General features: G+C 41.4%; 1 protein-coding gene across 3 annotated transcripts in view; it reads left to right on the top strand.

The window, feature by feature from the left end:
• The first annotated feature begins 348 nt into the window (after positions 1–348).
• The window catches only part of SPTSSB (serine palmitoyltransferase small subunit B), a 33,501-nt gene continuing 24,041 nt past the window's right edge, over positions 349–9,808 (top strand). The window contains exons 1-2 of one of the 3 annotated variants that reach the window (XM_036017630.1): positions 352–1,208; positions 5,082–5,128. The gene's annotated coding sequence lies outside the window, so the exon portion shown is untranslated. Of the gene's footprint in view, positions 1,209–5,081; positions 5,129–9,808 lie in introns of all 3 variants that reach the window. The other 2 variants (XM_036017631.1, XM_036017629.1) reach the window with 2 other exon arrangements.

Below are 9,808 nucleotides of genomic sequence, written 5' to 3'. Positions count from 1 at the left end.
GAAGATCGTTGAGCGAGAGCGCTGAGCACGCCCGCGGGGGAGCTGAGCCGGGGGGACCGGGTGCCGCGCCTGCATCACCGCGCCACTCTTTCCCCAATTTGCCTTCTAGCTGCAGTCCGAGCCCAAATTAATTCTCTCCACTTGTGAGTGAGCACACACAAAGTGCCCTGGGCACGATCCTTCCATCTGTCTACCAGGGGAGTCCAGCTTTTCAACGATTAACCATCACCACCACCACCACCCCCCGCCCCGCCACTGGGAGGCAGAAAGGTGGCAGGATGGAGGGATGGGGAGGAGGGGGGAGTTGGCTAGCTACCGGCGCTAAAAAGATTTGCTTTCTTCGGTTTTTAACCAAAAATGCAGTGGGATACCTGCTCAGCAGGCTGCTGCCCCGGCCTGGAGCCCTGGGCTCACTTCGCAGCCTGCTGCTGACTTTCACTCCACAGCCCTGCTCGGTGTCCGCAGGGTTTCGCCCCCTTGCCCAAGTCTGCGGACAGATCTCTGCCCAGGCACGTTAACGTGGGCTGATAGGCTACAGCCCCAAAGCATCCACTTGCGCCTCCAGTTTACCTGCCCAACCCCCACCAAAGGACGTGCCCCTTTGGTAGTATCGGGGCTCCCAGCCCGAAGCTGGGGGGTAGGGCGCTCCCTACCCCCTCCTCCCCATCCCCGCCGCGCTCGGGGTTTTACTGCAGCAGCCGGAGGTGACAGCGACGCCTAAGCCTCCCCGGTTGCTCTCAGAGCCCCAGCTTCCCCAGCATCCAGAAAGCGCCCTCTCCTGAAAGGCTGATCCGGGGAGAAGTACCAGCCAGCCGCAGAGAAACACATTTAAAAATGTAGAAGTCGCTGGGCTGCATTCCTCCGAGGACGAGCCTGATCGCCCAGGACTGAGTGGTAGTGCGTGGGAAGTTGGGACCGTAGAGCAAAGGGGGAGGGGAGTGGTGCAGTCGGCATTCTCTTCTGGAAGGAGTCACTGGAGCAGTGCAGTTGGACACAAGTTTTCGTGGGAGTGTTTTCCTTTTGTGAATAATTAATCGCCGTGATCAGTCTGGCAGAATTGAAGTTTTGGCAATAGTGCGGACCGCGGGCCAAATACCCAACTCTGACAAGCTCCGAGGCTGCCAGCGCAGGGGGAGCTCGCAGCCTCTGGAGAGGCGCCAAAGCGTTGGTGCTCACCTAAGCTGCAGAGAGATACACCCAGCCAGGAGGTAAGCATCTTCTAAAGTATCTGCTTGAAACGTAGTTTTGGTAGGATACAATTTCTGCCTTTCTAGGGCAAGATAATGCCGAGCTTTAATGCAATTTATCAGTTTATTATTTAACTGCACTAAAATTTTAAGAATTGAATGGGTTTTTCCACTTGCCTTTATGTTAGAAACTATGCTGTTTCACTCAACAGAAACTAAACTTTATTATAGTAACTTTCCAAGCCAAAAAAAAATTACTTTTGTAAATGACTTTCATGACTTATCTTTTTGTAGTACATTAATAACTATTCAGAGAAATATCTTTGGGAGCTATTCAGTTTCATTCTTAAAGTATTCCTCTTTATCTAATTTCATGCTCTTCTACAATATAATACTTTTTGCCCATACACTACTTCAGACAACAATGCACACAAGTCAACTGCCCCAAGGGTGATGAATTTTCAAGGAATACATTTTAACATTTTCTCATAAGTATTAAGCAGTATATATTTTCTCAAAATTGTTTAACTGATCAATTGTAAGAAACCAGACCTCTAAACCCCAAAAGAGAGGTACAGTTAACTTTGCCATGGGGGAGAGAGGAATGGATAGGTATGAACAGAGATTCCAGGTCTGTTTCAGGTAACGTGATATTCAACTGGTTGGCAATTAACGCATGAGCTCAGCCCACAACCAGATAAAGATTTTGAATAACTGTTAAATGTAAATGTTTACCCTAAAACTACAAATAAATGCGTCAGAGAAGTTCAGACAGTTGTCTTTCTAAAAGACTTTGTGGCTCAGTAGTTCTTTTGAATGAAACAAAAAAATAAGAAATACATGGTCAGTTTTGCTTGTGAACTTTTTGGGTTATTGCCTAAAACTAGTGAGGTATTAATGACTTGTTTTCCACATTATAATTATTCCTATGCTTTTTAAAATAGCATCATTTTGAACACTGTTTCAATGGTTGTGATGGCTTTGCACATAGATTACTAGAGTAACAACAAATTCTCATATGCAATGCAGCCATACCCATTATTCAAATATTTCCATACAACTATTTAATAACAATTAATTACAAATGGCTTGTCAAACCAAATGCATAGGCAGTCTAGAATTTCACTGGATATGACATTGAAAGTCAACCAGTCATAAACTTCAAAGAGTTTTCTTACCCCACCGTTTGTGAATTTGCAAATACTTTTGTAACAATTGTTCTTGCTAACTCTATATCTACTACGTCAGCACAAACTCGTTTACCACCAAGTACATAAGATGCAAAATCTTCATTAAAACGTATCCAAATGGGACTAAACCTCCAGAAGGCTGGTATGAGGAGCTACACGAACCCCCTCTTTAGCAACACAATAACTGGTGAAAATTATGGATAAACAATATTTAGTTTCTAGATATCATCCTGAGAGAATGCAACAAATGAAGAAAATGTATTCAAGACAGTGTACTAAACTTCAGTGTAACAGCAAGAGTTTCTAGCATATGAGCCACAACCCACTTCCCTGCCTTCCTCCAGGTGGGTATGATAGGACTCCACTTCCAGTAGGTACAGCTAAGAACAGAGGGCTCCCTCTCAAACTTAATCCCAGTCCAGGACTGTAACATATAAAATGTGTTTCTGGGAAAAGCAGGCCACAAGCATCTCACCCACCCCAGCTTTGTGTTGCAGAAACTATTCTAGTCAACAGCAGGCGAGAGGGCTGAGGCTTTCTTCTTCCAACCATCCTTCATTCTTAAGGCAGAAGAAGGGAAACCCAAAAACTAATAGACAAAAAAAAACACATTTAAAAATGAGCAAGGAGTTTTAGACATTTCTCTAGAAATAGAATTTCTTCAAAGGAGATGTACAGATGTCTAATCAACACATGAAAATGTGCCTACTATCATTACTTCTTAGGGAGATGAAGATCAAAACCACAAGATACCATTTCAAAACAACCAAATGGCTATAATAAAAAAATATATAATAACAGTTGTTGGAGAGGAGGTAGAAGAATTGGAACCATCATACATGGCTGGTAGGATTATAAAATGTTGAGTTGCTATGGAAAATAGTTTGGTAGTTCCTCAAAAAAGTTGAATATAGAGGTACCATATAACACAGCCATTTCACTCCATTTCATTTCTACATTTCACTCATTTCAGGTATGTGTGTGTGTGTGTTTGTGTCCAAGAGAATTGAAAACCTATGTCCATACGAGAACTTGTGCATGAATGTTCACAGAAGCACTACTCAAACTAGCCAAAAAGTGAGAACACCCAAGTGCCCATTGACTGATGAATGGATAGCTAAAATGTGGTATTGAGTGGAACAATGGAATAGTATTCAGCAGTAGAAAGGAATGAAGTGCTGATACATGCTACATCATGGATAAAGGTGGAAAAGATTATGCTAAGTGAAAAACCACATATTATATGACTCCATGTTTATCATATGCCCACAACAGGCAAACCAAGAGTCAGAAAGCAAATTCATGTTTGCCTATGGCTGGAATTGGGGGGGTGGGGAGTGAGGAAGAATGGGGAGTGACTGCTAAAGAGTGTGAGGTGTCTTTTTCTGGTGATGAAAATGGTCTAAAATTGACTGGTGATGGCTGCGTAACTGTGAGTATACTAAAAGCTACTAAATCGCATACTTTAAATGGGTGAATTCTATGGTATATGAATGACATCTCAATAGAGCTGTATTTCTTATAAATTATCCAAGGTATTTTGAAAAACAGTTGGGTTTATAACTTGAAGTTCATGAGTCCCCATGTACCACTAGATCAATAGTTTATATAAGGCTTTTTCCCAAGGGTCACATTGAAATATGTGAAATAATTAAGTGTAGCACAGATGTGACACAGCTATGTGATTTGCATACATTTACATGTCTGCTCAAGCTTTCTTCTGTGCGACTGGGTGGAGGAGAGTAAAGGGGAAACACTGGAACAACTGTACTAGAATAAAGAATAAAAAATAAAATAAAATAAAATAGTCAAATGTCATTAGTATAGTCCTATAGAGAATTTGCTTGCAATGTCCTATCTTTTTGGACTCACTCACTCAGAATATTAATCTAAGCCCAGTGAGGCCAGTTGTTCCTTCTGCTTCTAAATAAGTGTAGTCCTTTCTCAGCTCTGCAGGACAGTGGTTGAGAGAGGTCACACTGGATGAGAGAGGGAGGTTATCTGACACTCAGATTAGCCCAATTTCACTTCCACTAGATTGGCCCTGGAAGTAGGAGTCTTGGAAAAAAAGGGAGAGCTGGAGCAGCCGCTAGGGTCTTGGAGCATACTGGCATGTTATTGCTAAGAAGCATCTCCTGTGATTACAACAATGTCAAGTACAAGAAAACTCTCAAATGATTAATATACTCCTCTATTTGCCTTTTGTGTTTTGAGTTCTGATGAACTGTCTGATCCTGTACTAACAATGTTGGAATGGGATGATAATGCTTTGTCCAAAAATAGGAATACAAAATTAGTGACTGAGTTTCACAGGGGTGGTGAGCAACACCTGAACTTGATGCCAGGACCAGTTACAAGAACACTGAGCCAAACCTTACCCTTAGCTTTAGGGATTCCAAGTAAGTCTGTCTGCACCAGGAAACCTCGACCTTTTCCATTCCCACCAGCACAGGCTCATGTTTCCATGATTATGTTTAAGAGAGGCTACCGTGCTGATGCACATGGGTTCTGGGTGGTTTCTGGCCGTCAGTTCCAGTTGATGGTCCTGTGACCATCATATTTTGTCCAATTAGAAGATTTCCATAAAATAATTTTAAATGTCTAACTGTTGTCTATAAATTAAATACATCTAGGAAAAACTTGATTAGAGTTATTATTTATTAATATTGCTCTAATCAGGATTAATAATTCATTTATTAAACAGATATTTACTGCACATCTACCCTTCACCAGGACAATTCTAGGCCCTGGGTGACAAAACAGGCAAAATGTCCTGCTCTTGTGGGAACTTAAATTGTAGAGGGAATGTCAAACACCTAAAACATAAAACATCATAATAGTAAGTAAATGATACAGCATATGAGAAGGAGCTAAGGTTCTGGAGAAAAATTAAGCACGGAAGCAAATGAAGTACAGTATTAAACTGTGTCGTCAGGCCAGAAAGTCAAAATCTGTGATTATATCACATAAAGACTACACACCAACCTGGCCACGTGACTCTGGGTTGGGCCACAAGGATTACCAGCTCCCAGGTAACTCCTCCCCTCAGGAGCTTCGGTTTCCCCTCCCATCAGCAGTATTTTGCTATCTTGGATTTGGTGTTTCTCACTAAGGAAGGTATTACATTAGCCCTAACACATTTCAAGCTGGCACAAGGAAGATATAAATGTAATACCTGCTCTACAGCCAAGAGCTACAACCTAAATAAAACACCACCTTAAGATAACAAACATTCTTGTTGAGGGAAATCATTAGCCTGGGCTTTTGGTTTTCTGTTGGCCTTTCTTGCTTTGCCTTGGATTCTTGTAGTCTGCCAGAGAATTGTGTAGTAAGTACATAAGAACCACTTGCCCAAAATTAACACCATTTGAAGAGTGAAAAGGTAGGGAAGAGGTTGAGAGGAAGAAAAATTTCCAAGCCATCCTGCAAAGGTGAAGAGAGAATGAATCTTTCATTACTACAGAACAGAGTATGGAATCCCACAGATTAACTGGCAAAGAAGAAGGGGAAAAGGAACCAGAGTCTCCACTTTCCCAGGCTGCCCCAAAATCTCTAGTCAGGGCACCTGTTTTAAAAGAGCCTTGAGGACACATTGTTCTAGTCAAATATAATGGGTGTGGCAGCTTTCCTGGAATAGAGCTTTGAGAAAATGGCTTAAAAAGGAGCACTGACTTGATTTTTTAAGTCAAAAGGTAATATTTATTTCAGGCTTACAGGAGAAGCATTTAAGAATATCAGAGCGCTGGTGGGGTAGCTGTGCTGATACACCAAAGCTGTAGGTTCGATCCCTGGTTAGAGCACACACAAGAAGCAACCAATGATTTTCATAAATAAATGGAACAACAAATTGATCTCTTTCTCCATTTCAAATCAATTTTTCAAAAAGAAGAAGAATGTCTGGAGTCATTAGAAATAAGTTAAAAGACACCCTATAATAGTGGAGTTATTATGGAGCATTAGAATTTTCTTTTATTCAGCACATTTTAATTGAGCAGCCATGATGTGGCAGGCCAGAAGGGAGTAACACAGGGGAGGACCTTGCTTCAAAGACCGGTCTTTCTAGAGGTTACATTGTATGCCTTTTGCTACAAAATAGTTGAAGCACACAGTGATGAGGACAACACTCTTTGACCTGCCTGTCTTAGCACCCCCTTCCAGACTGGGTTAGAGCCTCTTTCTGTGCCCCAGTGCACTAGGCTTCCCTGTCGTAAGTAAGTGCTAAGTAAGCGATGTTGTAGCACTTAGCACACTGTGTGCAGATGCTTGCATAGCTGTCTCTCCTCCTCTCTAGAAAGCAGACAGAGGAGAGTGCCTGTCAGTCTTGTTCATAGTTTATGCTCCTACTACATGCTTGTTGACTATTTGATTAGAGAAACGGACAGATGGATGGATGGATGCTTTGCCAGATTATGACCAGAGTTCTTTGCATAGAGCGGCAGTCTGGCAGAGTAATTAAGAGTGTGTATTATACATTAGCTGTTAGACTTTGGATCAGTTTTTAAATTTCCCAATGCCTCAGTGTCCTCATTTGTAAAGTGGGTAGAGAAATAGCGCCTCCATTATAGTGTTATGAAGTGAACTGCATTAGGTAATACATATAAAGTGGTTAGTGAAGTTCTGAGAGTTGCTCAATAAACATCTATTATTACCTATGTAGAATAGCAGTTTCCTTGGTGACAGTATGCTATTCAAATATTGCATCCCTGCCCTTTCAGCTCTATTATAAGATCAAAGGTTGTCTATTAGGAATTTCAAGCTAAAGTTATCACTTTGAGTTCAAGATCCTTGAAAAGATTAAAAAGAGAATTTGGAAATGAGCAAAAGTAAGTTACTGAACAACAAAATTTAAAAAAATGGATAGAGAAAACAGAGGAAAAGTTCAAGGTGGCACAGCCAGAGCACCTCTTCTGGGGCAGCCCCTCTTCCACAGCGCTCGCACCCACATCCCGCAGACACTCCAAGCACCAGTTCGTCTCTGTCCAGTGAGTGCTCACTGATGCAGAAGGAGAAAGAAAAGTGAAAATAAAACTTTATTTGAAGTCGAGTCTTATCTAAACCTGCGTGCTACATTATCTTTGTTTCTTTTGAAAATCTAGTAACCCTCTTTTTGTGTAAGACCTTGAGTCAGAATTATCACACTACTTCCTCATACACGTTAGTTACCTATTACCTCCTGAATGAGACGAATGCCAACCTGCCACCCACCTATGCAAACCCAGCAACTTTAACACTTCCTTCTACTTCTGCTGGAGAGAATTCACTTACCTCCTCCCCAGCCATGGGGGAAATAACATGTTTTTTATCTTGTAAGGATAATAAACTGCTTCTCTTTTATTCACCCACTGAAAAGTAATTTTTAAGTAAAATTAGCCTATTGTCACTTTATTGATAGAAAAAAATAGACATAGAAAGAATATGTAACTGACCCTAATACTTCAGTTACCAACTCTTTTTATTCCTTAAGGCTTTATCTGCTCCACAGGGATAGCTTGGCCCTTACATTTTTAATAGGATGTTCCATTGCCTAAAACTTTAAACAAAGAAAAAATCAATCAGGTTGGCCTAGTTCTAGCTTTGATGGGCAGAAAAATTAGTTTATAATATAAGACAAAACTGTTGTTACCACAAGTTTCCTCCATTGAGCAGGAAACAAACTCTGGTGCAAACACAAAACAGGTGATACGGTCCCCCATGGCCTTCGGCACATTCTGTCTTCCAGACCAATGGGCTCACCGTTTCAGCTCCCTTCATCCTAGTCTCTGAAGGGCTCAATAGGGTCACCTAAAAGGAATCTCTTAGAAGGAGAGGAAATAAAATGCGTGTAGTGAAGAACAGAGTGAAGAAATAAAACTGGAGTCTCTATGGTCAAGCTGCTAAAGTAGATTATGTTAATCACTGAATTTAAAAATCTGTCTTTAAAAAAAGCACTGGAAACAGAGTCAGAAACCCTTGGGATTGTTTCTTATTTTGTTATTTATTAGCTTGTCACATTAGGCAAGTCAGATAGTCTCTCTGAATTTCTGTCCTCAGATATAGAATGATGATAGTATCTTATTCATGAGAGAGTTGTAAGAATTAAATGAAATAATTTTTTGAAAGTGTTGTTAAAATCAAGTCAGTTGAGGCTTGAAAAACAATTTTATTCTTGCTTTAACTAGCCTAGGAACTGAAACCTTTGAACCTTCCAGTTGTGCCTGGAGCTGTGTGTATATAAATCCTGTAAGATAATGCTGTGACAGCCCCTAAAGGATTTAGGGGAAAAATGTTTACCTGACCAGCCCACCTGGCATCTAGCATCCTTTCCACCGACATTTGGCTGATAACCCTCCTGCATCAATACAAGGGCCAAGAATCAAGGTTGACTACTCTCAAGGATGTGACTTTTACGGCAAGTTTTCTTTTTCTTCAGAACGGTTCTAGGTTTTACCTAGCCATGTTCCTAGTTAGCAAACTCTTAAGACCCTTGAATAAACCATCATTGTTTCTAGCTAAAGCCTCTCGATCCATTTATGTTCAGTCAACATTAGCAAATAAGAGAAACAAATAATAATTGTGATAAAAGCACCCTCAGAAGGTGTTGTCCAGTATCTGCTTGAACAGTTTCCCTAACAGAATTCTCACTGCTTCAACCAGGCAACCTCTTTCCCTTTAGGTAGCTCTTATTACCTAAAGTTTTTTCTGAGATTCCCCTCTGAGAACAAAACAATTCCAAACCTTCCCCTCTACAACAGCCTATAATACCACTTAAAACCTTTTAGGTTTTTTAAGACCTCCATGACACATTCCTCCCCCAAAATCTTCTGTCAACATTTCCCATTGGAGACCTTCCAGACTTTCTCCATCTAGCTCCCTAGGGATGTGCTCCACCTGATGGAGGACCGTCTTCAACAGCTAGAAGAAGGGTGCTAATCAAAGCCAAGAGCTGTAGCCCCCTGTTCTCATCTATGGAACAGTACTTCTGTAAACATATAATGTTGGTGTTATGGTCTGAACATATCCCCCTAAAGTGCATATGTTGAGTCCTAACTCCAAAGGTGATGGGAAGTGGAACCTTCATAAATGGGACTAGTGATCTTGTAGGAGAGGCTCCAGGGATATCCCTCGCCCCTCCCACCATCTGAGGACACAGCAAGAAGGCGCTGGCTACAAACCGGGCAGAGGGCTCTCCCCAGAATGCAACCATGCTGGCAACTTGATCTTGGACTGCCCAGGCTCCAGGAATGTGAGAAATAAACTTTTGTTGTTTATAAGCTACCCAGTCTGTGGTATTTTGTTACAACAACCCAAATGAACTAAGATGACTGGGTCACTTGTTTGTTTATTTGCCAACCATACCACAACATTGTTGACCCATAATGCACTTGCAGCCAAGTAAAATTCCTTTCTTAGTGTTTTTTACTTCAATTGCTCATGGGCCACATTTTCCCCCGT

The sequence above is a fragment of the Phyllostomus discolor genome, chromosome 2 (assembly GCF_004126475.2).
Source record: "Phyllostomus discolor isolate MPI-MPIP mPhyDis1 chromosome 2, mPhyDis1.pri.v3, whole genome shotgun sequence".
Lineage (NCBI taxonomy): Eukaryota > Metazoa > Chordata > Mammalia > Chiroptera > Phyllostomidae > Phyllostomus > Phyllostomus discolor.
The sequence above is the reverse complement of the archived record's forward strand: the minus strand, read 5'-3'. Positions and strand labels throughout refer to the sequence as shown.